The sequence below is a fragment of the Gasterosteus aculeatus genome, chromosome 10 (assembly GCF_964276395.1).
Source record: "Gasterosteus aculeatus chromosome 10, fGasAcu3.hap1.1, whole genome shotgun sequence".
NCBI classification, from domain to species: domain Eukaryota; kingdom Metazoa; phylum Chordata; class Actinopteri; order Perciformes; family Gasterosteidae; genus Gasterosteus; species Gasterosteus aculeatus.
Window position 1 is genome coordinate 16,444,742 of NC_135697.1, and position 25,289 is coordinate 16,470,030.

The 25,289-nt window shown below is 49.6% G+C and overlaps 1 long non-coding RNA gene across 1 annotated transcript; it reads right to left on the reverse strand.

The window, feature by feature from the left end:
* Nucleotides 1-1,775: 1,775 nt before the first annotated feature.
* Nucleotides 1,776-3,811, reverse strand: LOC120826296 (uncharacterized). The gene is made up of 2 exons (XR_005713230.2): nt 3,252-3,811; nt 1,776-2,915 (listed from the first exon to the last, which is right to left on the reverse strand). It is a non-coding gene; the product is annotated as an uncharacterized LOC120826296 (long non-coding RNA).
* Nucleotides 3,812-25,289: the final 21,478 nt, after the last annotated feature.

Sequence of the window (25,289 nt, forward strand, 5' to 3'; positions counted from 1 at the left end):
GCATCAGTCCAGCACAGTCTGGAAAACCATCTGCATATCTTTAGGAGTGTAAAATGCATTTCTGTGGGTTGAAACAAAGCTGGTTAAGATCATTTGCGTCGCTCTCTCAGGATTCCGTGTTTGGAGCTCGGCATCTGTCGCTATTGAATATCCGCAAACACGGTGTCATTAAAGTAAAGTTAACGCGATACTCGAGCAGATCATTTATTTCTGTGCACTTTACACACACTGAACATCTGTGTGCATCACTCAACACTGAAGTGCTCTCCTTCCAAGACGGCGCCTTCGAGGCCTCCCTCGCGCATTTGTTAAAAACGCTGACTTCAAATGCGTCGCGGCACAGCGAGAGAGGTTGGTTTGCGACGCGTGAGAACAATACTCCGTCTCTCCACTCCGCAGGGACGTAAACTACCTCAAAGCTGCGGCCCCACTCACGCGGGACCGGAGAAGGTAAAGGAAGGCAGACAACAACTTTTATTTAGTACCGTGATCCCTTGTTTGTGCGAGCGGGTCTGCTCCTCTGCTGTGTGTTAGTGCTGTCGGACCGCGGCTGCACAGCTGTGCAGGGAGGGTGTCTCTAGTTGGTCTCAGCAGGACGGAGTGCAACAGGCCGGTGGGACAAACTGCTGCTGTCAGTGGAAGGATGCGATCGCTCAGCGTGTCACACACAGGCACGCACACGCACACACACGCACACACACTCACGCGATAACTGGGATCAGAGACTAATGTTAAGCTAACGCTGGTTTCTTGTGTAATTCCGCTACGTTTCGGCATGTCGCAGAAGCCTCGACGTGCCTTGAAGTAGAACTTTCAGAAATATTTCCCCGCAGGATTCTCGAGTTGTTCTATTTATGTCTTTATGTAAGACTGTTATCGTCAACGTCTTAATCGGATGAGAGTCTTCTGTTGAATGTTGAGCAAGGTAATTATTTGAGTGATTATTTTTCCGATTTGAAATATTAAACATAATAAAACATTACATTTTTAGCAATTAACCTAACAAAGCCTGCAGAGAGACTCTCTCTCTCTCTCTCTCTCTCACTCTCATGCACAGACAGTAGCACATTGTCTCTGAACAGCGGGGCAAAACACACCACTTGCAGACACACAATGAAGTCCAAACACGGGGTATCGAGCCTCCAGACACTCTGCCTGCTGGAGAGCGCTGAGACAAAAGGAAAAAAATGAGATAAGCCGGAAACGCCACTATTTTTATCTTATAGGAGTCCATTTCTGCAGGGTAGGAACTAGTAGGAGGGAGGAAAGGAGCGCCGTGTTTCTCACACTAAGACATGCACATGCATGATATGAATGCATTGACTTGTTTAGCCAATTATTATGCATGTGGATTACAGAGCATCGACCCCGCCCCCAGCAGCAATCCTCATCTCATTTCCCTAAATCTCCTCCCATCCCGCCGTGTCCGCTGTGATCCGGGTGACATTTCAACAGTCACGCCTGGCACGTTACACTTTGGGGGGGGGGGGGGGGAGTGGGGGGCATCGCCTCCGTTAGTACGTGCGAGTGTGATGCCGACTTGGGCTCGTTTCTCGTGTGGACGGACGGACGGACGGCGGCGATGGCGGCGACTGTGTGTGGGCGCTCGGCTGCCTCTCTCCAGAGATGGCGGACGGTCTGGTGGGCGGCCGTACCGAAAAAGACCTCCACATACATATGCATGTGGCCCCTGAGGAGACCTCGCTCGCTGAAATATTACAGGATTGCTGCCCAAGGGTTTAGTTTTTAGTTTTTTTGTACAGAGGCACATCATGTATTCCAAAAGCAAACTTTTATTCTTTGACAGATGGATTATTTTCTCAGAAAATCAACAAATAATTGACAACTTCCCGGTTTGATCTCGTCCTCGCCGGTCCCCCGGTGCGAAGCATCCAAACATCTGGTGCATTCGGAAATTGGGACGGCAACTGTTGAGTCTGTGAAAGCTAACTGGGTTAATTCGGAGCACTTGCAGGAATTCGCTTGTGTAATTCAGTGTTAGCATCCAATCTAGCACGAGCCGGCTGCCGCTACAAATAGTGCAAGTGAACTAAAGAGCTTTTTCACACAGATATTTGACAGTTTCATCTCCCCGTTCCCCACATCCGCCATCAGATCTCATTTCTTTCTGTCATTTCTTTTTTTCTGGTTCTCTCATGGAAATGGGGCACATTTTTTGGATGATTTTTTGGATGGATCCAAACCCCAAACAGGGCCTCGCGGGTGAAGGTGAAAGCGCGAGGGGACGCCGAGGTGAGCGGTCATTTCTGCCCGAGCCCCTTGTTGAGAACTCATTTTTAACGCAGGAACTTCCCCTCGCTGGCGGCCTGTCAGCCTCTGGTGTTGTTTTTCATCCGTCTCTAGCTCCTCTATTATGCAGCGAGACATGACATTTCCATAAACAGGGTTTGATAAAACATTTTGTATCTGCCACAGAAAGGGGGCCACTAAGCCGGGGGGGGAAAAGACTGCTAACCTTGTTTTTGTGACAGGCCAGCGAAGCTTTGCAGAATACGACAGGGGCGATTGGAGAAAAGAGCCTTGGAGGAAAAGCTGTTTGAATTTATTTTTTGTTGTTTTGTCACAAATGTTCTCGTCTGCGTTTATTTTCACGGCTTTTCTCTCTTTTCCCCTCCCTCGTGGCGTTTTCTTCTTTCTTCTCTCGGTCTTGTGCCAGAGCCCTGTGGCGTGCTGTCAAAGTCACCCTCAGCGGTCTGACCCCTGGACCCCCGATGTCTACACAACAACAACAACAAACAAACAAACAAACTGCTTTTGCCCTCTGTTTACCCCCCGTATATGTTTGGCAGTAATTCTCAAGTCAATCAAAAGCACATCACACACTCGTAGCAAAAAAAAAAAATGAAAGTCTGCTCGTCCGTCCGTTCCGGCTTCCCGGTGAATCCGTCGCGCTCCTGTTGCCCCGAAAGAGAAAGAAAAGTGGTGTCACAATAGATGAAAAAGGTGTTGTTCGGGTTCCGTTGAGGTTTGTAACCCAACAGCACAAATAAAGGCCATGAGAACGTGTTTATAAGCCACTCGCTCTTATCTTATCTATCATATGTGGCCTGTGCACAATCGGCTCCAGGCGTCGCACAATCCAATAAATGCTGATGACAGAAGATAATCTACGATCTACATTCATCACACATTTAAATGGTTCTGTTACATCCAGTGTTCGGGCATCTGGCTGGGTTTCACACACACAAATCATGATTTTCATCTGATCAGAGGAACGTTTGTCAAGCTACCGTTATGTCAGAGCTTAATTATCTGGATATTGTGTAGACGCACGCCTCTCCCTCTGCTCGTCTTCAAGCTGCACAGAACATCATTCACACCGAAGGCTCTGCTGGAAGATCCCAACCGTCTCTCATCCTGAGTACAGATAAACACAGTGAGAATAATGTCAGGTAACAGGACAGTTTAACAGCTTTGGTAAAACTGGTCTTCAACACAAATGTGATATATTTATATATATATGGTTTGTTTTTAAGGTTGAAGTATTGCGTGTATTTTTTTTTGTCTCTCAATAAAGTGTTTAAATAGAAGATTCTGGTCCATAATAACTATGAAAGGATTAAGGAGTAAACGGATGAAGGTGGATCTCTTGAAGCACGATAAACACGCCTGGTCTTTGGCGTGTTTTTTGTCGATTTAAATGCCAACGGATGTGCAACAATCTGGACGATCTCGTGTCGGTTGTCATTTCAACTAGACGGAAAGGTCACGATGCAAACGATTACCGAGCCTCCTCTAAACGAAAGATGCACTTTTAACACCAAACTTTCTCCTACAAGTAAGTGCTCACTGATTTGGACGACTGATGGCGGAACATTTAAATGTGAGAGTGAAGGTTATCAAGCAATTTATATCGTCTTTGTATATCTCTCTCTCTATATATATATATATATATATTGATATATAGGCCGGAACAGATACGCTCACATTTGGAACGAATGAGAGAAATGTCAGGTCCGGATCCAGAATAGCAATGAGACCTGATGAACCCAGAGGGACTCCTGAGGAATGACTCAGTGGGTCGAAAAAAAACCTTCTCCAACACTCAAGTAAAGGAAGAAAGCCTCTTTAATGGATAACATTCAAGTCCGTGGGTTTGATTCTCCCTGCAGTGTTGCACTTCCCGGGCTGAACATTCCTCTCCACGTCCGCTGCCACAAGGACGACAGACCGCTTCAATTTAAAGCCAGTTCGGGGGAAGCGGCGAGAGGCCGGCGCCTTGGCTGGCCGAGCCGCTCGGCCCCGCGAGTGCGCTTGAGCGGGTTCGAGTAACGCGGCCCGTAAGCCCTCGGAGTGATGGACGGGCAGACGGGCGAAAGGTGAGACTCTTGGGCTCATCGGGAAGGTTTGAAGTGTGCGGTGAGCGGTCGTCGATGAAATGCATCACTCCCGCCCCCGACGGGCCGGCGCGCAACGGCGCGGGACGGCTGGCGGGAGGCTTGAAAGGAGCCGCCTCGTCACATGGAAGGCCTTCGCGTCTCACCCATCCCGCACTGGAAACGCAGCGGCAACGTTAATTCAGCCTGCAAACTACATTCTAGTTATGATGTGAAAACCTTCTGTTGAAAGCACGCTTACCAAGCAATTTGCTATTTGGCATTCGGGGATTGAATGAATTACTCTTTGAGGGAACTGGAACATCAAAACACGCATGAGCAAATCAAAACACATGCAAATGCCGCTCCTAAAATTATCCCTCATTTCACTCACGCTGCTTCATTTAGATAACTAACAAGCTTAATTGACAAAATGTTTGAAATGTTTTCACTTTGAAACAATTGTGTTAAATAAAGATGTTTTGTAAGTATCACAGTGTCTTAAAAAAATGACTTGTACCATCATTGAGTTGAATGATGAATGTAAACCCAATTGCATCCTTATGGGTTTGTCACAATGTGATTAAGAGTTGTGAATTATAATAAAAAACAAGCTTGTGCTCTGTGAAGTCTCTGTCTCGTCCCCCAGAGCCGTTAACCACCGACCTTTTCCCCGCCGCTGAATCGCTAACAGGGGCAGCCAGCCAGGTGTCGGCCCCAAGAGGGGGGGGGGGGGGGGGGGGCGGGATCAACTGGGGCCGGACAAGCCAGGCCACCTCTACGGGGCCTACGGCTGATTTGGCCCCACCGCTAATAAGACAGCAGGCGGCTCCTGCCCCTCACCCGTGACCTCTGGCCGACCCTGCGACTGTGGGGACAGTTGGCAGCAATTTCTTCCACCTCACCTTCCTTTTCGTCTCTTCGGGTTTTCCTTGGTTCGGTCTGTTGCCCCGTTGGATTGTGACCTCAGGACGCCATTCTGAATATAAAGAGGAGGACTGCGATGGCAGAAGCTACCAGGGGGGGGGGGGGGGGGCGGGGTTCGGTTACAGCAGCGTCAGCAATTCAGAGGCAACACAAGGGTGTTTCAGGGACACAGGGGGCAAGTGCACACATACAGCGTGAAAACACATCTGTTCCATCAAATATCAGTAATGTAAAAAATGCCTTTCAGATTAAAAAGGTGCTTTAAAATATGCTGATAGAATCGGAAGCAAATTTCTACCCATTTTGTACAGATGTGAATGTTCGTTCGCCACAAATTGCCCATTGGACAAACACATAATACCCGTCGAGAGTCCGTAGCGACTCATTAGCTCCACTCGGTAGGCAATTTGAGAGGGAATGAGGAGGAACGCGATCCCACTTCTTCGCGAAATGACCAAAATACATTCCCTTCCAGCAGATTGCAGGTCCCGAGGGATTGTTTAGCTAAAATTGTGCCTGACTCATTGATCCTTTATCTGACTGAGGTGGTGCGCTAATTGGAGGCCACGCGATCTCGGCCCCCCCCCCCGAGACTCGCTTGTGCTTCCCGCAAGGACAGCGGCGCGGACGTTAGCTAACGCTGGATAGCGACGAGGAGATGTTTAGATCGTTTACACTCGTGGAAATCCAACAATTCTCGAAGCTCCTCAAAGTTTCGCGCCGTCACTTTGATCGCGTGGACCTCTACGAAGAGTCGGACATTTATTTATGTACATTTATTTGTAGGGTTTGCGCTTGCTATTAACAATAATCATTATCATTATTATTATTAGGAATATTTCCGAATGTCTGAATTTTTTTGTCAGTCATTCAGGTTCAACACTTTTTGCCATAACAACAGTTCCAACTCCCTTGAACAACTTTGCTTCAGATCGCACCGGCTTGTGCGATCGCTCTTTCGAGACTCTCAGCCTTCCATTTACCACTCGGGTCAACAATGGACCAACGAGGTACCGCCGAAAAACATCCAATTCCGTGTATCAACAAAATACTCATCTACCTCAACCCGAAGCTATTTTCCTCACAGTTCTACATCAGCAGGCCCATAATTCCTCCTCTTTCTCAGACGCACTCATCCATCCGCACGACCTCCAGACGGGCTTGACCTTGGGCAGAAATTACAGAAATAAAAGCACCGTTGAGTGTGAATGAAAAGAGCATATATTTGAAGACAGGATATTAATGATGCGACAGGCCGTAATTCAAACTGAAAATCCCACGAATATAGACACACACACACACACACACACACACAGACTGCTGGGAACGATGGATCTTGATTAAGTGTGGGCAACGATAGGCAGCGCGGGGGCGGAGGACGGAAGACGACACGTCAGAGTCGTTTTAACGGAAAGTTATGACACGCTTATGAAGCCCGCTTGGAAAAACGGGCAACCACAGTACGCGGTGCAGTTTGTGTGAGGTGGAAGGGATCCCTCAGGTCCTCGTCTCTCCTGAAGGAATGACCTCGGGTTCCTCCTGCGTCCTTTCGCCGTACTCTCGTGATTCCCGGGAAAGCAAAAAAAGAAAAGGAAGAAAACCCTTTTGTGATTCGCTTTTGGTGCAAGTAGCACTTCTGTCCTGCGACGCATTTCGTCTGTCAATCAACGGCCTCCAATTACCAACATAATACACTCAATTGACTCGACGGGCCGGGCGGCTAGATTGCAGCGCCGGAAAGCTATTAAAGGGGGAGCGCCGCGGCGTGCGGAGAGAGGCGAGCCCCGAGAGTTGTGTGCGTGCGGGGGGGAGGAGGGGGGCAGGGGGGGGGCAGACGGGCCTGAATGGAGGACGCTGTCAGCAACTAATAGCTTTGGGATGTAGTGCCGGGCCGCGTGTGTACAGCAATCTCGCTCTTTCTTCAGGAGGATGCGAGGGGGGAGATGTTACCAATGAGACGGAGAGGTTTCCTGCATGTGGGATGGCGAGGGGGGGTGGGGGGGGGGCGGCAGGGCGCCACGTGTGTTCTGTGGTTGAGCGGAATGGACTTTCTGGCGGTCCTTTATAGCCAATCATCTTCCACTTACGGCCGATTACAGGCACGGAGGAAAGGACGCTCATTACAACATTACAACAGGACTGCATGACACCTTTCAAATTCCGTAGCATCGCTGTAAAGCTTCTGTGGCCCCGTGTTGTGAACGTCCGCGGCGTCGGGGGGGGGGGGGGGGGGCCTGTTGAGGCGCCTGCGGTTGAGGGTGCGCGCGTTCGACGCAGCCTTCCTCCAGCCGACCGCTGCCAAACAACGTGACGCGGCCCAGATTGGGAGACGCCTGGGCTGCGACGCACCTTCCGTCAGGAGGAGACAGGCACGCAAATAAAAAATGAAAGATAGCGGTTAGACAGAAAGCGGCGAGAGGGGCGCGGCGGTGCGGGTTTGGAGGATAAAGAGGACTCCGGAGATAACTAAAGCGCGTGAGAGACAGGTGCAATATAGAAGAAAAGACCACGGGGGGGGGGGGGGACGCTAGAATGAGGGAGATCTGAGAAAACGAAAGGCAGAGATAAGGCATTGGACAGCTTTTTATTCTCATAAATATGACTGCAATCTCCTGGGAGGCCTCACGTGTCTCTAAAAGGACAATCAGGGAGACAAGCGGCAATAAAGCAGTGAAATCGCTTCGTTCTGCTCGCGCTTATTTTCCTGTCGGTGCGACAGGTTGCACGAGTACGTAGGGTTGCCGCCTTCAATGCGGAGGGACGGTACGGCCAACGGGGGCGCTATTCTATCCTCAAACACGGGACCATTCCGTATTTTAAGGGACGGGTGGCAGCCATGGCTGTGCGTTGATATATAAGTGTGTGGGAGTCAAAGCATCCAAACATACTTAGTTAATAAAAAAGACAAACAACGTAATTGCACCTACTGTGTGAAAATATGAAATAATGTGTCGACAATGTACAATAAAAAATGATTTGTGCTCAATATGAATGAAAATAAATGCTAATGTTAACTAGATCATGATCTCTAACAGAAATATAAAATAGTCAACTCTTTTTCTAAACCAGCTTTTAGAATTTAGACCTTTTAGGGAATAGGGAAGTTAAACCTTTAAGAGCACAACTGACATTCTCACCTTTTAAAGGTGCATAATACAAGTTGTGAGCATTTCACGGCAGCTAACGGCGCTAACGTGCTAGCAGAGACTGTGTGGCTCGTGTGTTTCACCAGACCACTCCATGCTGGAGGAAAACGTCCCCCGTGAACCTTCAACAAGTAGTTAAAGTAATGAAGCCACGTTCTTTTCTCTCCGGGCTCGCTGAACATAACATTTCGGTCACATTTCAGGGATCTCCACCTCGAAGACTTAATTCTCCGGGAACTCGTCTCGACTTTAGCTGCACGGCAGCGTATGTCCACGTTGGAAGAAGACGGAAAAAAACCTCCCGAGCCTGTTACAGTTTCCAGGTCAGCGACATTAACCTTTAGCACATCCTCCGTCTGCGAGTTGTCTCCTCCTCTGCAATTAAAAGATGAGCTTCTGCAAGCCGAGATAAAATAGACACTTACAGAGAGAACAAGACTTCCACCCATTGGCCGACTGCAGGGCTGCACGTGTGTAGATGTTTGACATCACATTTTGTACAGAAGACGGCGAGGTGCAGAGCAGCCTGGAATTTCAGTTTGCAGTCAGGTTCATCCACTCATATCGCCAGTCACATGACTTTGGACCTCGAGGTCGACGTTCCAGCCCGCTGTTTTTTTGCGAAAGTGACTCGTTCTGACGTCGTGGGTTTTGCAAGTGACAAGCGGTGGAGAAAACGTGTTGGAGAATACGATATTCCTACTCTCAACTTAGTGTGAGAGCTCTTAGACTTGTTTCTTAATGAAAAAGCCTTACAGAGCTTTGCTTTTCCCTTTCCTGCCTTTGATGGCTTGTTTACGCCCATGAACCATAGAACAAACCCTCCCAAACCATAAGAGAACCATGCAGGACTTGTGCTTCGGGGTGGATTTTCCTTTGAATGTGTCACATTAGGAGCGATCGTCTTCTCCCTCAGACCCACCGATACCGAGTGCAAAAACATCCCAAACTCCAGAAGCAATAAATAATGTTTGCAGCTAAAAATTCGCCCCTCAAAAACACTTAACATGTCCTATGATCAATAAAACATCAAGCAGCCATCGCAGCGTCTTTGATCTGAGGCATTTCATCTGTGTTCTAAATATGCCGCGCGCTCCAATATTCCCCAAAGGGGAGAATTGTGCGTTGGCGTGTGCGCGTAGTCTGTATTTGCGCGGTTGTGGACTGACGGGGTCACGCCGGGCGGTGTGTGTTTGCACCAACGCGCGCCGAGGAGGGTGAACTTGGGGGGAAAGGAGGCCGGGGGGGGCGGGCGAACCTGTGTGAAATGCATGTGCAGTGCTGCTGCACCAAAAGAGCCCCGGGACGGTTAGATTACGCCGGAGCAGCGGGGGGCGGGCGGCGGGCGGGTGAGGGGGGTGAGGAAAACAAGACGGATGAGAGAACGACCCCGAGCCAGGAGAGGTGAATCCGCCTTTGAGAGGAGGGAAGCGACCCCTCGGGACGCCCACAAGCAAAGCCGGGCCCCCCCCCCCCAAGTAGGAATCGAAAGGCCGCGTGTCAAACAGCTCGAGCCGCCTAACAAGCCGAGATTTCTGACTCCCATCAATTATTCAACTGAGCAAATGGAGCCAAAGAATGAAGCTCTTAACTTTTCCGCTGTCTCCAGCTGAGGGAAGAATATAGACAGAAGCATTAAAACCGCCACTAAACCGCTCCATGGGCGATACCGCGGCCCACGGCTTGAGGAAGTGGGGATTGGGCGCAAAAGTCTTCCACTTATGAGAGATTAACGTGATAAAAGGTTTTTCTCTGCTGCGTTGAGATTGAAGAGCAGATGGGAGCATGTCGCGGGCTATAGTTTCAATTTCAGTAGAAATGGTCAAATATTGTATAATATGCAACTTTTTTTTTTTTGTCAAACCGTTGATCACAACATAAATAGAAAAGATTCATTATTTTACGCGCAGATACTTTTACTTTACAGAACGGATTATTTTTCTCATTCAAAAAGCATCCAGTGTAGAAAAAGAAATGTATGAAAAGGACATTTACACGCGTTGTGAGTCTGATTACTCAGCTCCTCAGATGTCCACGTGCTGCGTTTGGGTGCTGGTGGGAAATCGGGACATCTGGGTGTTCGGTGGAATGGAAAGTGAGGAGGATTTTTTTTTTTCTGAATACGTTGTCTAAGTTGTGTATTGAGTAGAAGGTTATTGAAACTGTAGATTTACATCCTTTCAAATAATATCCAACATTTTAAACGAGCATTGTACCCTCCGAATGAACACGTCTATCATCTCGCTTCACGTTTCTTGCAAGTTCAATTTAAAACATGACAGAACCTGAAAAAAAAAACAACTTACTGCACGAGTTCATTTCCCTTTGAAGAACCTGGTGTGTTAGTATATTTGCATCTATGAGATTTGGGCTGAAAACAGCAAACAGGTGGCGGACAAAGCGAATGGCGTCGCCTCTGAACGCGCCCGTCTGTTTGCCGCTCCCATCTGCTCTTTAATCTTAAACAGCAGAGGAGAAATCTACCTCAGCGGCTCTGGACCTTCACGCTGTTGGAAATCACAAATGCACGACTGGCGTGCGTGATCATTGTGACGTCGACTGTCTTAACCATGCTCCCTTTGTGCGATGAAGCCTTAGCACAGCAAATTATCTAAAATGCAAAACGCAAAACCTCCAACAGAAGCTATGTGGGTGCGGGTTAAACAGCCCCCATTGAACCCTCAGTCTGCAGTTACGTGTGTGCCTCCTATCTCCCCATCCATCCATCAGAGCTGGCGTCCTCTGATGACAGGAAGCATTTTGGGTAAAGTTAATTCATGCCTCAGAGATCCTTCTGTCTCCGAACGCTCTACTGCTCCGCATACCGGGAGGGTGGAGCGGGGGGGCAACGCAGAGTTTAAAAGACCGTCTGTCTTCTGCTCTGTCGAGGGGCATCGTGCAAATGGCCGCCAGAGGGTCAGCGGGAGACACGGCAGACAGAGTGATGTGCTTCTTAATGTCGAGAAGGTGCCACGTTCTCGTTATCACACTCATAACAGCTGCAGCCTCGTCATCGGCATCACTGCATGGACTCTTTGGTGTGTAGTGTGTGTGCGTACCTGCACATGTTTATGCACGGTTCATCTCGCCCATCCGTGCATCTGCAAAGCTCTGCGTCTTTGCGTGTGTGTGTGTGTGCGTGTGTGTGCATTTGGCATTGAAGCAATTTCAATGTTCTTTTCCATAAGACTTAAAGAGACCTGAGCGTTAAATACAATATATTCCCATTGATGAACAGGAAGGAGTGAGGTGTGTGTCAAATGTAGACGGGGTGAGGAGGCTGTGGGGTGAGGAGGCTGCGGGGTGAGGAGGCTGTGGGGTGAGGAGGCTGCGGGGTGAGGAGGCTGTGGGGTGAGGAGGCTGCGGGGTGAGGAGGGGACGGGGTGAGGAGGCTGTGGGGTGAGGAGGCTGTGGGGTGAGGAGGCGACGTGTTGCTCCGTCACTCTGTGTGGCCTCGTCACTCTCTGGCGTGTGCCGTGGTTTCGACGTGTCCTCTGGCTCTGCCCATCAATTATTGATGGAACCAGGTGCCAGAGAGCGACTGCTCTACACAGCACAACATCACACACGCACACACACACACACACACACACACACACACACAGAGGTGGGCCTGGATCTGGTGACGGCACAAACAAACCAAATGAACCTGTAGAATCCACCTGACACCACCTGTACAATCTCTAAAGATGAAACACGCCTGCTGGTGCACCACTTCTCCCCAAAACGTGAAACTTGAGCTCCTTACCTGTGCACGTGGATCTTAACAAAAGGTAGACGTTAACCTTCAGAACAGAGTCTGTGTGTATTTCTGGATTAAGTTCATGAATTGACTCAGGAGAAGGAAATCAAACACGCGTCCTCCCTCCACAAAACACTATTAAAGCAGCACAAAGATTAAGTTCGTGAAGTTGATTAAATTCATGTGTTACAAGGTTTCTCCTCTCCAAGGAATGAACATCACTCAGTTTCTTCTCTTTAACACTCAGTGACTAAAATCCTTTGTGAACGAATGCATTCGCCCCATTCATCAAGGATTTATTCTCTCAATGAAAAGAAAAATAGTCCTGATCATTGATCATTTTAAGGGATTCCATCAAAAGTGACGCGGTGTAACTTTGGCCGCGAGTTTAATGCGTTTACTTCTTCTTTTGCCTTCGTCTTTATATCATTAAGAAGTTAGTCTCGGACGTCCACCGTGCACAGTGACTACGGTCGAATTAAGCACCTTAATCAGGTTTAGCATATATTCACACAGTGAGAACACGTTTGCATCATGCTTACAGAATTACCGAGGAAGGCAGCGGATCCTAATCCCCACCTCCGAGCAGCTGTGAGTTCCAGGATGATTAACACGCCGAGAAATAGGACTAAAACATATTTCTGGTGCACATTTATGTCGTCTGTAAAATGTTTGAATGTGACACTGGTGAAACGGAAAGAAAGATTTTGATCTGCTTTTTAAAACAGGTCACGAGTCGATTAACTGACACCAATCTGCAATTAATTATGGTGGTTACATGAAATCATCGTCATCTTAACGCAACGACAGAAGGAAGATAAATAATGGATGTAAAGAAAAAAAAAAAAGATGCGACAAATCAGGAGTCGATTTGTCACATCTCAGCTGAAGCGAGATCAAACGTTGTCTGAGGGGCAAACGCTGCCGATACGACGCCCCGTGTCTTCGGCGTGGGAGTGACAGCGCCGTGGCACATCTGAGGTTGTCACGGCTGACATCTCGGGACGCCTCACCGAGATCAGACACTCGGTCGTCGCCGCGTTGACCTGGATTTGCGGCACGGCGGCGAGGTCGTTCTCCCGTGAGGCCGCAGCATCGAGCGAGAGGTGTCGGACGGTGATCGTCGCGGACGCGACGAAGCGGTCGGAGTGGCGCTGAGCTCCTCCGGACTTAAGTGGCTGTGGCGGATCGGTAAAGCGCTTGTGGAGGCTTACGTGGAACCTTGAGCCACCTCCAGTTCCCCCGCTCCTCGGACTGGACGCGCTGAACGCCGACCTCCCCTTTCGCTCCTCCCTTTCCTCGCCTCCATTTTGTACCGGCGGCGTGCTCGGCGCTCGTCATTTTCCCGCCCGAGGCCCGATTCACTCTCCCGCATGCAGCGTCCGTCTCGTGAGGCTTTCCTCCCCAGCAAAGCGTCCTCCACCTTCTCCGCTCTTGTCTCCTCGCCCTCCCATCGGTCTCCATCAGGGCCGACTGCTGCCACTTCAGACCTGTCGGTGCATCTCTTTCCTCTTCCCCCCCCCCTCCCTCTCCTATTCCAGCACACAGTTCCCGCTGTCGCCCCCGATCCATCTCCCTCCTGCAGAAGAGACACTGTCACCAGCAGCGGTGATCAGTGTGTGTCTGTGTGTGTGTCTACATGCAAGCTGATAATATTGTTTTATTTCAGGGAGACATATTTTATACATTGTACATACGGGACACGTTTTCTACATCTGTCGACGATTAGAGGAAAGGTCCAGCGTCTGTGGCTAACAGAATAAAGCATCGTATGTCGTACGTTCTCCACGTGAACGGAGGAAGTAGAAAGTAAACCAGAGTGCAGCGCGACAAACCTGCCAGCCACGAGGCCGCTGTTTGTTCACGTTAAACCCAAACAACCATCTATTGTTGAACCTTACTGGCTACTTTTATCGACTAAACCTGAACGGATTTTATTTTGAAAAGACAGTGCGCCTGGGATGAGAGGAAATGGACACGTTGATGCGGAAGACATCATGCGTTTTGCGTTTTGCTCATAACAGCAGCTTATATTGGCGTTTTCAAAGCGGTGACTGATTGATTGGTGTCGTATATGTCACTCGGATGGACAATGAGGCAGTTAGCCAGTGCTTCCCAGCTGTCGCTCACTCCCACGTCAGGACACGAAAATAATGTCTGGTCTGAACCTTTAATGCCAGCAAGCGTTTCTCAATCACCTCCACTTTCAGAGCGGAGGCTAGCTAGCTAGCTTAGCTTGCCGGTTTGAAGGGGGAATACAAAGTTATAGACGTTTCAACACGAATAGTGTACAAAAAACGACAAAATGTGGGCGGCATCGGGAAAACCGGCTGCAGGGCTCTTTGTGGGGAAGCACCACGTCGAAGCCACACTCATGCCGAAACAAAGCCGGCCCCTCAAATGTCAGTCAACTGTTGCCGTGGGAACGCCCACCCAAACCACTGATTGAAGTCTACACAAAAAGAGAAATAGAGCAGTTATATGCTCTTTGTTAGGTCATCGGTAACGTCCATAAAGCTTCAATTGACTGTGATGCTGCGCATGTGATTGTTGCTCCCCACAAACACGACACCCAAGGGCCCACAGTTTAAAGTCTACGTCTATAACTATGATGAAGAACGTTTCTGTTTTCGGGAAGCGAGCCGGTACGCTGGAAAGTCAGTGAGAACGATGATTAATAATAACCAAGAGAGGCCAGTGAAGAAGACATTACCCTTGGAGAGGGAACGCGAGATGAAAGACACCCCGTGTAGGAGGACAGAGCAGGACACGTACGCGGGGAGGAATCAGGGAATCTTTACGGAGCCCCAGCCTCTGCTGCTCGGAGCCCACAGTATAAATAAATCATCATTTAAAGTCTCTTTCCCGCAGGAGCCCGTGTTTAAATATTAAAGCTCTCCATTCAGATCACAGCCACGCTGACCCGCACAGCCGGGTGGACTCCTGGAGGACGGCGTGGACGCATGCTGCTCACACACACACACATACGAAGCCCCCCCATGGATCTTCTACAGGAATAGATATTATCACACAGTCCCTCGGGCATGTGGGCAGGTACCAACTCCAAGCCGGCTTATTGCAGGAAGGTGCATTTTGCCTGTGTGCTAAAAATGTCCGTCTTTTACAGACTCATATTATAATTACACATATAAGTTATTTTACAGGTAAATATTACAACCAAACTATGATTAATTTCTTAATTATTCTAATACCAAAAGTATGAGAAGAGAAGCTTCTTTGAGTTCGGATCAAAGTGACTCCCACAAAGCAGCCGTCATTTATCATTTATTTATTATCAGCTGCATCATCAACTTGAACAAACTGACCAGTTTAAACTTTTAATGTGGTCACGTTTCAATGTAATACTATATTAATTGCGGGTTCTTGGGGTGTTTGGGGCACAGTCACAGCGTTGATACGTCGCCACAGAGACAGAAAGTTTTGCTCTTCCTCCTCCGGAGGCTCTTAGGTGTTTGGATAAAACACCGATGCTGTTGTTCTCCAGGTGAGGACGGCCTCCCCACCGCAGAGGAGGTGTGCATTGAACAAACAACACCGTGTTTGTTTGGAGCCAGAGGAATGTGCAATAGTGCAGAGAAGAAGAGCACAGAGCTAATTCAAATTTGGAAATAACAGCGGCAGCATTGACAAATTACCCCCTAACTCTTGCTGCCTCTCCCCCCGGCCTCTACTTCTTCCACCGCGCGCTTCTTGTTAACAGCGAAACAGCTTCTGTCTCCGACACCAGAGCGGCGAAGACTTGACACTGAAACAAGCGCGTTTCTGACATCTGCCACAACCGCGTGAGCGTTTTCCTCAATCCTCAAAACAGAAAGATGAGGATCCCTCTCAAGTTTACGCTGCCAACACCCCAATTAGTGTCACCTCCTGGAGTCTGGAGCGCTTCTCTGCATGGCTCACTATCTCCTTCCATTTCTCGCTTTGTTCTCAGCCTTTAATTCACATATTTTTAGCCCTCGGCGCACTCGCACTCGCACACACACACACACAGACACACACACACACACACACAGGTATCTCTGGCTTTTTTCGTCTCTGCTGGTGCTTTTTTTTCCGTCTCTTTTTTTCTTCTACACTATCGGCTCGACTGGTTCTCTCTCAGTGCTCTTTTAAGACTGTTTAGATCAATCTCTCTCCCAATCAATAGTTAATATCAGAAAGAAGCGCTGGCCTTTCGCCGTATGTACTCTGGCGTTTCGTCGAGACGCACCGACCGTCGCCTCCGCTCAACCTATTCACACCAAAAGTAATGAGATATTGAATTGGACTCAGGCACAGTGAGGTGCGCCCTGTGGTGTTCCACCCGCAAATTGGTGCGTTTAGCAATAAAGCCCCCGATACTATTTGACACCAGATGCTCATTTTTCTTAATTTGTCCCACGGTGTGAGAACAACGTGAGAAAAAGGTGCTCCATCGACGTCCCGCCCTGTATTCCGGGCGATGAATAAGGTCGGTGACCCCTTTCTCGCCGTATTTCCAGCCACATGCTTTCGCAAAGTGCACCAAACTTTCAAAGTAACTTCTTGCCTCTCAAGATATTCCCAGTCCTCCCATTAAGCGTGCATTACAGGCCTGTAGTGTAATGGCTGGGACGAGCGGGCAGCCCAGCAGAATTTAAGTGTGTCTTGTATGTCCTGTATAATTTATCGCGTAAGGAGTCTCGAGCTTTTTAAGGGTCTGCTCTCATTATCCAGTCTCTGTTTTTTCCCGCCGTGCCCCCCGAGAGTTTCCCCCTAATGGAGGGACAAATAGATCCTGATTACGGCATTTTCAAGCGATGAGGTGGATCCGCGCTGATATCGAGCGGCGGGACACGAGCGGGGGGGGCAGAGGGCGAACGGTCCAATCAGGCAGTGTCAGATCACCCGACGGGCTCGTCCGTCAATCGTCTCCGCCGTCCCGGTTTCTATCTGCTTCCCGTCTCTCGCGGTGACTGACGGGCCTTTCGGCAGGAGCTGAGTAGCGCGTCGAAAGCTGCCCCCCGCCGTCGATTTTCTTCTGTCAGCGTTGCCCCGTTTAGGGGGCCGAGAAGCCGCCGCCTCCATCGAACGGACGGAGGAGCTCGCTGCCGCCGGATGCTTTCGTTTGCATGCACTGGAAACAAAGAGAGGCAGAGAGAGACGACTGACTGGCCTCCCCGCCGATTAATAAAGGGAGATCCCTGTTGTTGGAGACACGGCGGCGGACAGCACAACACAACCAACACAATCAGGAAAACGACAGCAACATCCGAGGCGGGAAAAAGCGTTTGTCCAAGCGTATCTGTCAGAGCCGGCGGCGTCGTGGAAACCGGAGCGTCGGCTATTCACTTCCCTACCAGGAGGAGCTCATGCATAAACAACAGTGTCATGTTTATACGGGCTTCCCCGCGGAGCCCTTCCACCGCGGTGCTGTTACACTAACTACCTCGGCCGGGGGAACACGACAGTATCGCCACAACACATGTTCTTAAGTGATTAAAATTCACTCTCCCCTCGCGGGCCTCTCTTATCAGTGCGTATTTTCGCTGTTCCTCCGCTGCGGCGAGGGTCACCGGGGGGGGAAGCTGTGGGAAGCAGATAAAAAAAAAAAAAAAAGAGTATTTTTTCACTGCCATCGAATTGGCCGCGTTCACACAAAGGCTCGCCGCGAATGTTTTTTAAGGCCCGTCCTCCGGACCGCCGGCTCGACAGAAGCGGATACCCCTCCGTGGCACTCGAGCATCACTGTTCTCGCTTGCAGTTCGCTTATCTGAAGCCTATTGTTGGAACACAGGGCGGGTTATTGGGTTTTGTCAAGAGGGGAGAGGAGAGCGGGGGAGACGGGGGGGGGGGACAAAGCGGCGTGCCCTCGTTCTCTGCTGCAGAGAAAAGCAAAAAAACCAAAACCCACATGAACGACACGCCGACTGGCACGTCGCCGGCGGTTAAAGTCGCCCCGACGCGGCTCTCAGAGGGCGAGGATCAACCGCACACCTTCTCCGAGGCGAGCAGGCGTGTGCACGGCTTCGATGAGCTCCACGTGGGATCGTTCCATGATCTGAGGACAGCCGAGTGGGCGCTTTTGGTTTGCGAATTGCTCAGATGATTCTTTTGTTCAGATTGTTCAGATATACCGTCCTCACTCGGGATGATCGACACAACACGTTTGTCAGACAGACATCCTCCAAAATGTACACACTTGCTCCCGCAGTGACGGCGGTTTGACCTTGTTAACTTTTTCCATCTTGCAGCCAAGTAAAGTTTTGCTTCTGCTCGCAGCTCTGCAATCTAATGAGGATATGAAGAGAGAGAGAGAGAGAGATGCGTCCGCTATCTGCGGGGCCTTGTTGTGAAATTAAAGGTCATTCTCACTGGATGAGCAACCCTGATACCTCCTTTCTCTTTTTTTCCCTCGCCGGCCTGCGGGGAAATCAAATGCTATTAGCCCGGAGAAGCGTCCTTTATCACGGCGGTCATTATCATCCGAATCATCACCCGGGCCACGAAGCGTCATTTAGCCTCCCCATTTAACTTCCAAACCGGCCGCGCGTCAGACGGGTCCACCAGTGACAATGTGTCCGGCGACGTCGCCCGGCTGCGGGGGGGGGAATTGTGCAGGAAGGAAAGCAATTAGCGGGCCCGGAAAAAGATGGAGATTCAAAGGCAGCAATATAACAAGGAGAAAAGGGGAGATGGAAGTTAGAGAGCTGAATTACTTATTAATGCCACTAATGAGGGCGCTAGGTAATGTACCTGCTGCTGTGTGGTGGTAAATGCATCCGTCTACAAACGCTGAGAGGGAAAAGCTCAGGGAAACACCCCCCCCCTCAGTTGAGATTCAGAGGATCCGAGTCACTAATGTGTGTGATGCATCACGTTATGGTAATGAAATGACTTCATTTTCATATCAACAACGAAAACCACATGACTCGTAGATGCTAACGAACGCACCTGAAAAACAAGCCAGGAGGTCCTCTGGCCCTCATTCAAACGGAAAGCCATAAGGCGAATGCAAACAGCGCCGGGAGCAGGTGGAGGTGGAAACAACAGCTGATAAATAACAAGAGTCCCAGTTGTCCCAATTAGGTCGGACGACGTGGAGGGAACCAACCAGGGGACCAACCATCGAGGCCCGAGGTTTGAGTCCTGTGTCACACAAGGCTTCACAGTAGCGACATAAAATCCAGATGAAATAAAAACACCTCACAGCCTTCGGTGCCACTGTAGCTGCTCCGCTTGCGTCCCTTAAAAGCCCGTGACCTCTCAGGAAGCCGCGGCATCGCATGTGAGCTGCAACAGCGCGATGGCGGCTCACCGACGGAGGCAGAGAGCGAGCTGGGAGACGGCACCACCCCCCCCGGCCAGCGCGGCAGCAGTCATTAAAAGTTTGGGAGCCTTTTCCTCGCGCCGTGTTCCCAGGATCCAAATAGGATGACGCGAGAACACAGCGGTTTGTTTGTTTGTTTCATTTTAAAGCGACGGCGGGAGAGAGTTAACAGCGAGGCGCTTTCTGTAGTTCAAGCGCCGCTCAGATCCCGATTTCAAAAAGCGGAGCGCCGAGCCTGCCTCCCCTTCGCCGAGGAGTTTTGTGCCATGTCTTTCTCTCTCCATCAGAGCCCCTGTGTATCCTCGCAGCATGGCTGCCGCTAATTAGTTCAGCACACATATTATCCACGAGGCTTCTGAAGCGCCACTTCAACCGCGGCGTCGACCAAAGATGAAACAATGATGAAGAGACCTCGGTGGATGTTGGAGACGCGGAAGGATGATGAAAACCGAGGCGGCCGTGTGAATCATGAGGCTTAATAACGCTAAGAAGAGAGGGGTTTTTAGTTGTTGCTTTTCTTCAGCCAACACCGACTTCCCGACAAGTTCCGTGTCTAATCACAGAGCAAGAAGAAGGAACTGCGGATGCATCCAATGCTGCCGCGAAATTAAAAGAGTGATGATGAAGCTTTTTTTTTAATAAAAATCGCAAGGTGCGCGCGAACGCGCCGGCGCCTCGCATCTAATTCCCGGCTTTTGTCCTTGCGGTCTTTCATATTCCAACCGCGGCCTCTGGAGGAGGAGAGAAGACATCCTCGAGTCCGACTGATCTCTGCCTGAAGAGCGGCGCCGACGCTCTCCGCGCCCACTCCGATTGCCCAAGTTGCAAAACCAACATCGCTCTTCCTCATATTATCATCAAGGGCTTCTTATTCCCTTGCAAGACACCCCGGGGAGGAGAGGGGAGGGGGGGGGGGGGGGGTGGGCAGGGGTGATTGTGTGGACCCGACATGAAGGGAAATACAAAATAATACCCTTTTGAAATGCCAGACTGAATTAGTCTCCTTTGGATGCACGTTAACAAACTGTCAAGCATCAGGCTCCCTGAGCCGCCACGAGGCGCAGCTTAATAAAAATGATGTAGGGAGATGGAAGGGGGGGGGGCTGAAAGGGGTGGGGGGGGGTTTCAGGTCAGGGATGTGGGCCTGGTTGCAGCAGGGGGGGGGTTACCTGGTAATTGGGATGGAGAAGTAGTTAAAGCGACGGGTTCAGGTTGGAGGTGACAGGTGGAGGAAATGAAGATCTGGGCGGGAACGAAGGAGGGAAATTAAGGGGGGGGTAAAAGCGATGGGTGGGGGGTGCGGGTGGAGGGGCTGAGGGTGCATGCGTAAGGAAGGGGGAGAAAGACGGCAACAGGAGTGGAACAATTCTGGGGGGGGGGGTGGGGCAGTTTCATTACAGCGATAGTAGTTTTTGTGTGTGCACCTAAAACTGAAAAAGAGGTGGGGGGGGGGGATTGTTGCAGAAATTGAAGGGGGAGATTGCAAGAGGGGAGGTCTCTGTTTGCAGGGTTTCGGATTTTGCAATGTAATCTCACGGAGGAGGGTTTCGGGGGCTTGGGCGGCGGGGATTTGGGGGGGTGGAGGGGGCGCACTCGGAGGTGGTGGTGTTATGTGAGCGGGAGGGAGGGGGTGGGGAGCAGCACACACGAGCAATGGCAGCTGGGTGGATGGCAGAAGAGATGCAATTACACAAGCAGAAAGGGATTCAGGTGATGAGACCGGGATCTCCGGAATGGAAGATTGAGGCTGTGGCGGATTGGGGGGAGGGGGAGGGGGGGGGGGGGCAACGTCATTCATCTCGAGTCACACGGATTTTTTAAAATAAGATATCCCACTATTCACAGGCGGCCATCATGCCCTTCATCAACGCTCAAGGCTAAAATTGCAAGTGCAAGCTGGTTAATTAGCCAGACGTTATTCACTGAGCATCCACAACAAAATGAATGCATGCCCCCCCCCCCCCAACAGACACACACAGTCACCCTCAGCCCTGCGAACGTTGTGGTGTGAAAAGCCTATTACTAGTCTCCAGCAGCAGCTTATCCCTCACCATTGCAGGGAGGACATGAATGGCCTCTTTGCTCTCTGGGAAATGAGGGACGCTAAATCCGCGAGCACGAAGCCACTTCTCGCCTCGCGCACAACGGAAAGCCTGGAGGACGCGACTCCGAGCCGCTTGAGAGGCGCTGTGGGCACCTCTCACACGCCGAGGTGTGTGTGTGTGTGACCAACAAAGCAAAATAGAAATACGGAGGACAGACGCCTTAACTGGATGAAGAAAAAAGAGGCTTTGGACTCGCTCCAAGATGGCCGCCTCATCACTTTCAGCGCTGAGCTACATCTCTGTCTCTGTCTCTGCCTCTGTCTCTGTCTCTGTCTCTGTCTCTGTCTCTGTCTCTGCCTCTGTCTCTGTCTCTGTCTCTGCCTCTGTCTCTGCCTCTGTCTCTGTCTCTGTCTCGGGCGTCCTTCACCGCATCATCTGACTCCCAGTTTGTCTCTGGTGCTTTACGTATAAACGTGGGTGAAAATACTGCATGACGTAACATGATTATTAGGTACTTTTGAATAGACAGAAATGTTTTGCCAAGTGAATCGAATGCTAGTTTTACGTATATTCTGGTCTGTATTTTTCAAATATTGTGTGTAAAGCAGTGACTGACAAGTTGGGTCTAAATATTCCAAACCGTTTGTTTTTAGTGAGGAGTTGCACACAAGTGCAACTACAAACGTTTAGTTAAAGGCTGCAAGTGTTTTACTTCACTAACTAGTTCAACAAAAACTAGAAAATTGGGGTGACTTGTTACTTGACAATTTCTTCAATTTCTTCTCGTTTTTCTTCTAAATGTAATTATTAGTTATTGTGACACACAGAAATAAAAGTCTTGAAGAAGTATTTGATGTATCTGCAAAAAACAACCAACCCGTAACGTTCTGTTGACTCAGACTACTTTCTGTTCGTGTCTGAGCCTCCAAATTACCCCCCAGTTCAGAGGAACGCTTGGAGACACGTCGCTCGTTGCAGAGGCCTGATTCCTGTTGGATCTAATTCAAAACACGTTTGACACCGACTTGAAGCGAAAAAGAAAATCATTAGAAAATGTTTAATAACGGAGCTTCAGAGGGAATCATCCGCGCGCTCATCCTCTGAGACGCGTGTTGTTGTGCAAGCTGAAAGGTCCAAAAACCCTCACAAGCTCCACTTAAAACACATCAGTGTGACTCCTGAGACGGTGGCGATGGACATGTCCGGCCTACAGCCGGTGTGTGTGTGAGTGTGTGTGTGCTGCTTCATGAATATGCATGTGTTTGCCAGGGGCCCGGGAGCTGGTGGACTTTGATTTTGGCTTTCATCTTTTTTTAAATCTTTTTTTAATCTTATTTACTTGTCTCGGAGGAGGCCGAAGGACGAATAGACAACGCGAGCGTCCCCTCTGCCGGCCATCGGGGGGCGACTACTCTCATTGAGGACTCTACTTCTCATTGGATTCATTCCCTCAGTACCTCTGATATAGTCAACTGCAAAAAGGCATGTTGCCGATTTAGTGAATTATGGTCAATTCAGAGCCATATAGACCGTAAAGCAGGGTATGCTTTGGGGCGGGGCTTACTGTGATTGACAGCTGGCTGCTCGCCATCGTACTCCTCCATATTCCAAACATGGAAACTTTTGTTCACGGTTTAAAAAACCAACAACATTGCGACTGCCAAATTCCAAAGATGACAACACAAATAAACGACGTCACTATGACAACGTCCACTTCTTGTGTTCACCCTACAATGCAGACGCTAAAAGTGCTTTTGTGAGTCAGATGCAGACGCAGAGCAGCGCTGAACAAAGTGAGAAAAGGATGAAAAAGCACGCGCATCGGCCTCGACAAACATCGCACAAACAATCCGCTCCGAATGCACATACAACAGAAGCTTCATGCATTCAGCTGCTTTTGTTTTGAAGTTGTTAAAGAAAGATTTGAAGATGCCCGCTAGGGTTTATTCTCTTCCTTCACTCAAAGCTTAATCTTACAGCTCACTGTCGATCTGTCAAATTCTCAGCTCCCCGCAAACCGCTTTTATTTTCTAATCACATCAGCGCCGAGATTAACTCGAGGGAGCCAGAAGCCATAATCAATTCTTTGTTATTAATAATTAAACCGCTCGGCCTGATGAAATATTCCGTATCAAGTTCAGATGTTAAATGTGGATCCCTGAGAGAATCTGGGAAATTGAACTACATATTTCTGTTTACGCCGCTCGTCATTCGTCTTGAAAGGACAGGCGGAGGCTGTTCGGCTGCTCGGCGTGACTCTCTCTGTGTGCCGGTATGCTGATCATTAACTTGAGAGGAATGAAAACAAGAACGCAGAGACAAGGCCGGGAGAGAGAGAGAGAGGGAGAGAGGGAGAGAGGTTGAGGGGGGAACAAAAATGGAGAACAATGCAGGACAAGCTGCCGGGCTTAATGATGGCGCTGCAGGCAGCCGACACGGGGTCAGCGGCGAGCTCGATACGTAGCGCGCTAATTGTAACGTTCCTGCATGCCGGCTACCGGCCATCACCATCGAAACCAGAGACACCTGAGACAGGGAACGCCGACCTGCGTCCTCTGTTAAAAGAACTGGTGTCTTTTTAACTGCAGAAACATTTCCCAGTAATAAAAGGAGGGAGGAGGGTGGGGGGGGTTAAGAAATAAAAAAATCACCTTGATCAGCTCGGCGTACTCACAGTGTTCACTTCTCTGATTTGGCCTCAAGGTTAAAACGCCTCGTTATTTTTTTATGCTCCTCGTTAAAGACGCAGAGAGCCGCCGGGGAGGTGGAGGAGTTTCCACCCCCCCCCCTTCAGCACCAAAAGGTGTCCAACAGGGTTCTCTTCAAGGTCCCACTTGATGCCATTTGTCTCAAGTGTCTGGTCACAGACACACACACACACACACACACACACACACACACACACACACACACACACACACACACGCACGCACACACACACTAGGCTCAAGGTGACTCTGCACCAAGAACCCTGAGATTCATTCATTTTTTTCTCGGGTGGAGAGGGTTACGGTTATATTTCCTTTAAGGATCGTTCTGTGTGTGTGTGTGTGTGTTGTTGGTGTGCGCCCTTGTTGTTGTGTAACAGAGAGGGTGTGTCACATTTTCACCCTGGCACTCCAACCCCCCTTTTTTTGCATTATTATTCCTCATGATAATATTCAACTTGGGATGCCGCAGAGAGGGACATTGAAATATAACCTTGCATAATAATGAATGTTTTGTTTACCTTTCATGTTGCCGCGTGCGCGCGCCAGTTGTTGTTCCTGCATGGGGACGGACCGAAGCTACAGTGCGGCTTTCGTGACTTATTCTTTGTCCTCGCTGCCCTGTGTTATTCATTATCTGGGAGTAGTTCTTATGCAAGGGCGTCACTCAGAAGTCGATGGACTGCACGGTGATCACCTGCAGACATCTGGACAATCGCTGCGGCCAATCGGCTCGCGATGAAACTTGAGATGTAACGTCCCGCTTCCAGCCAGTTAAAGAGTCTCTGTCCACATGCGAGGAAATGCAGGGAAACGTATTTAACCAGAAGGTTTGGTCTATATATGGCAGCTCAATAAACCAACTGAGAGAAAGAAAATGAGAGGTATCACACCTTTTCCATGCGATATTAAAACCGCAATGACGCTTAACCCGCCTAACGAAGCTCGTCCGCCTCATTTGTAGCTTTATTGCGTCTTCTTTTCTCGCCTCTTCTTCCCTTTGTTCTTTTTACTTTGCCAATCACGGCCCATAACCTGCCTAATCCAGGCAGATGAGATTCACGCCAGCACTGCT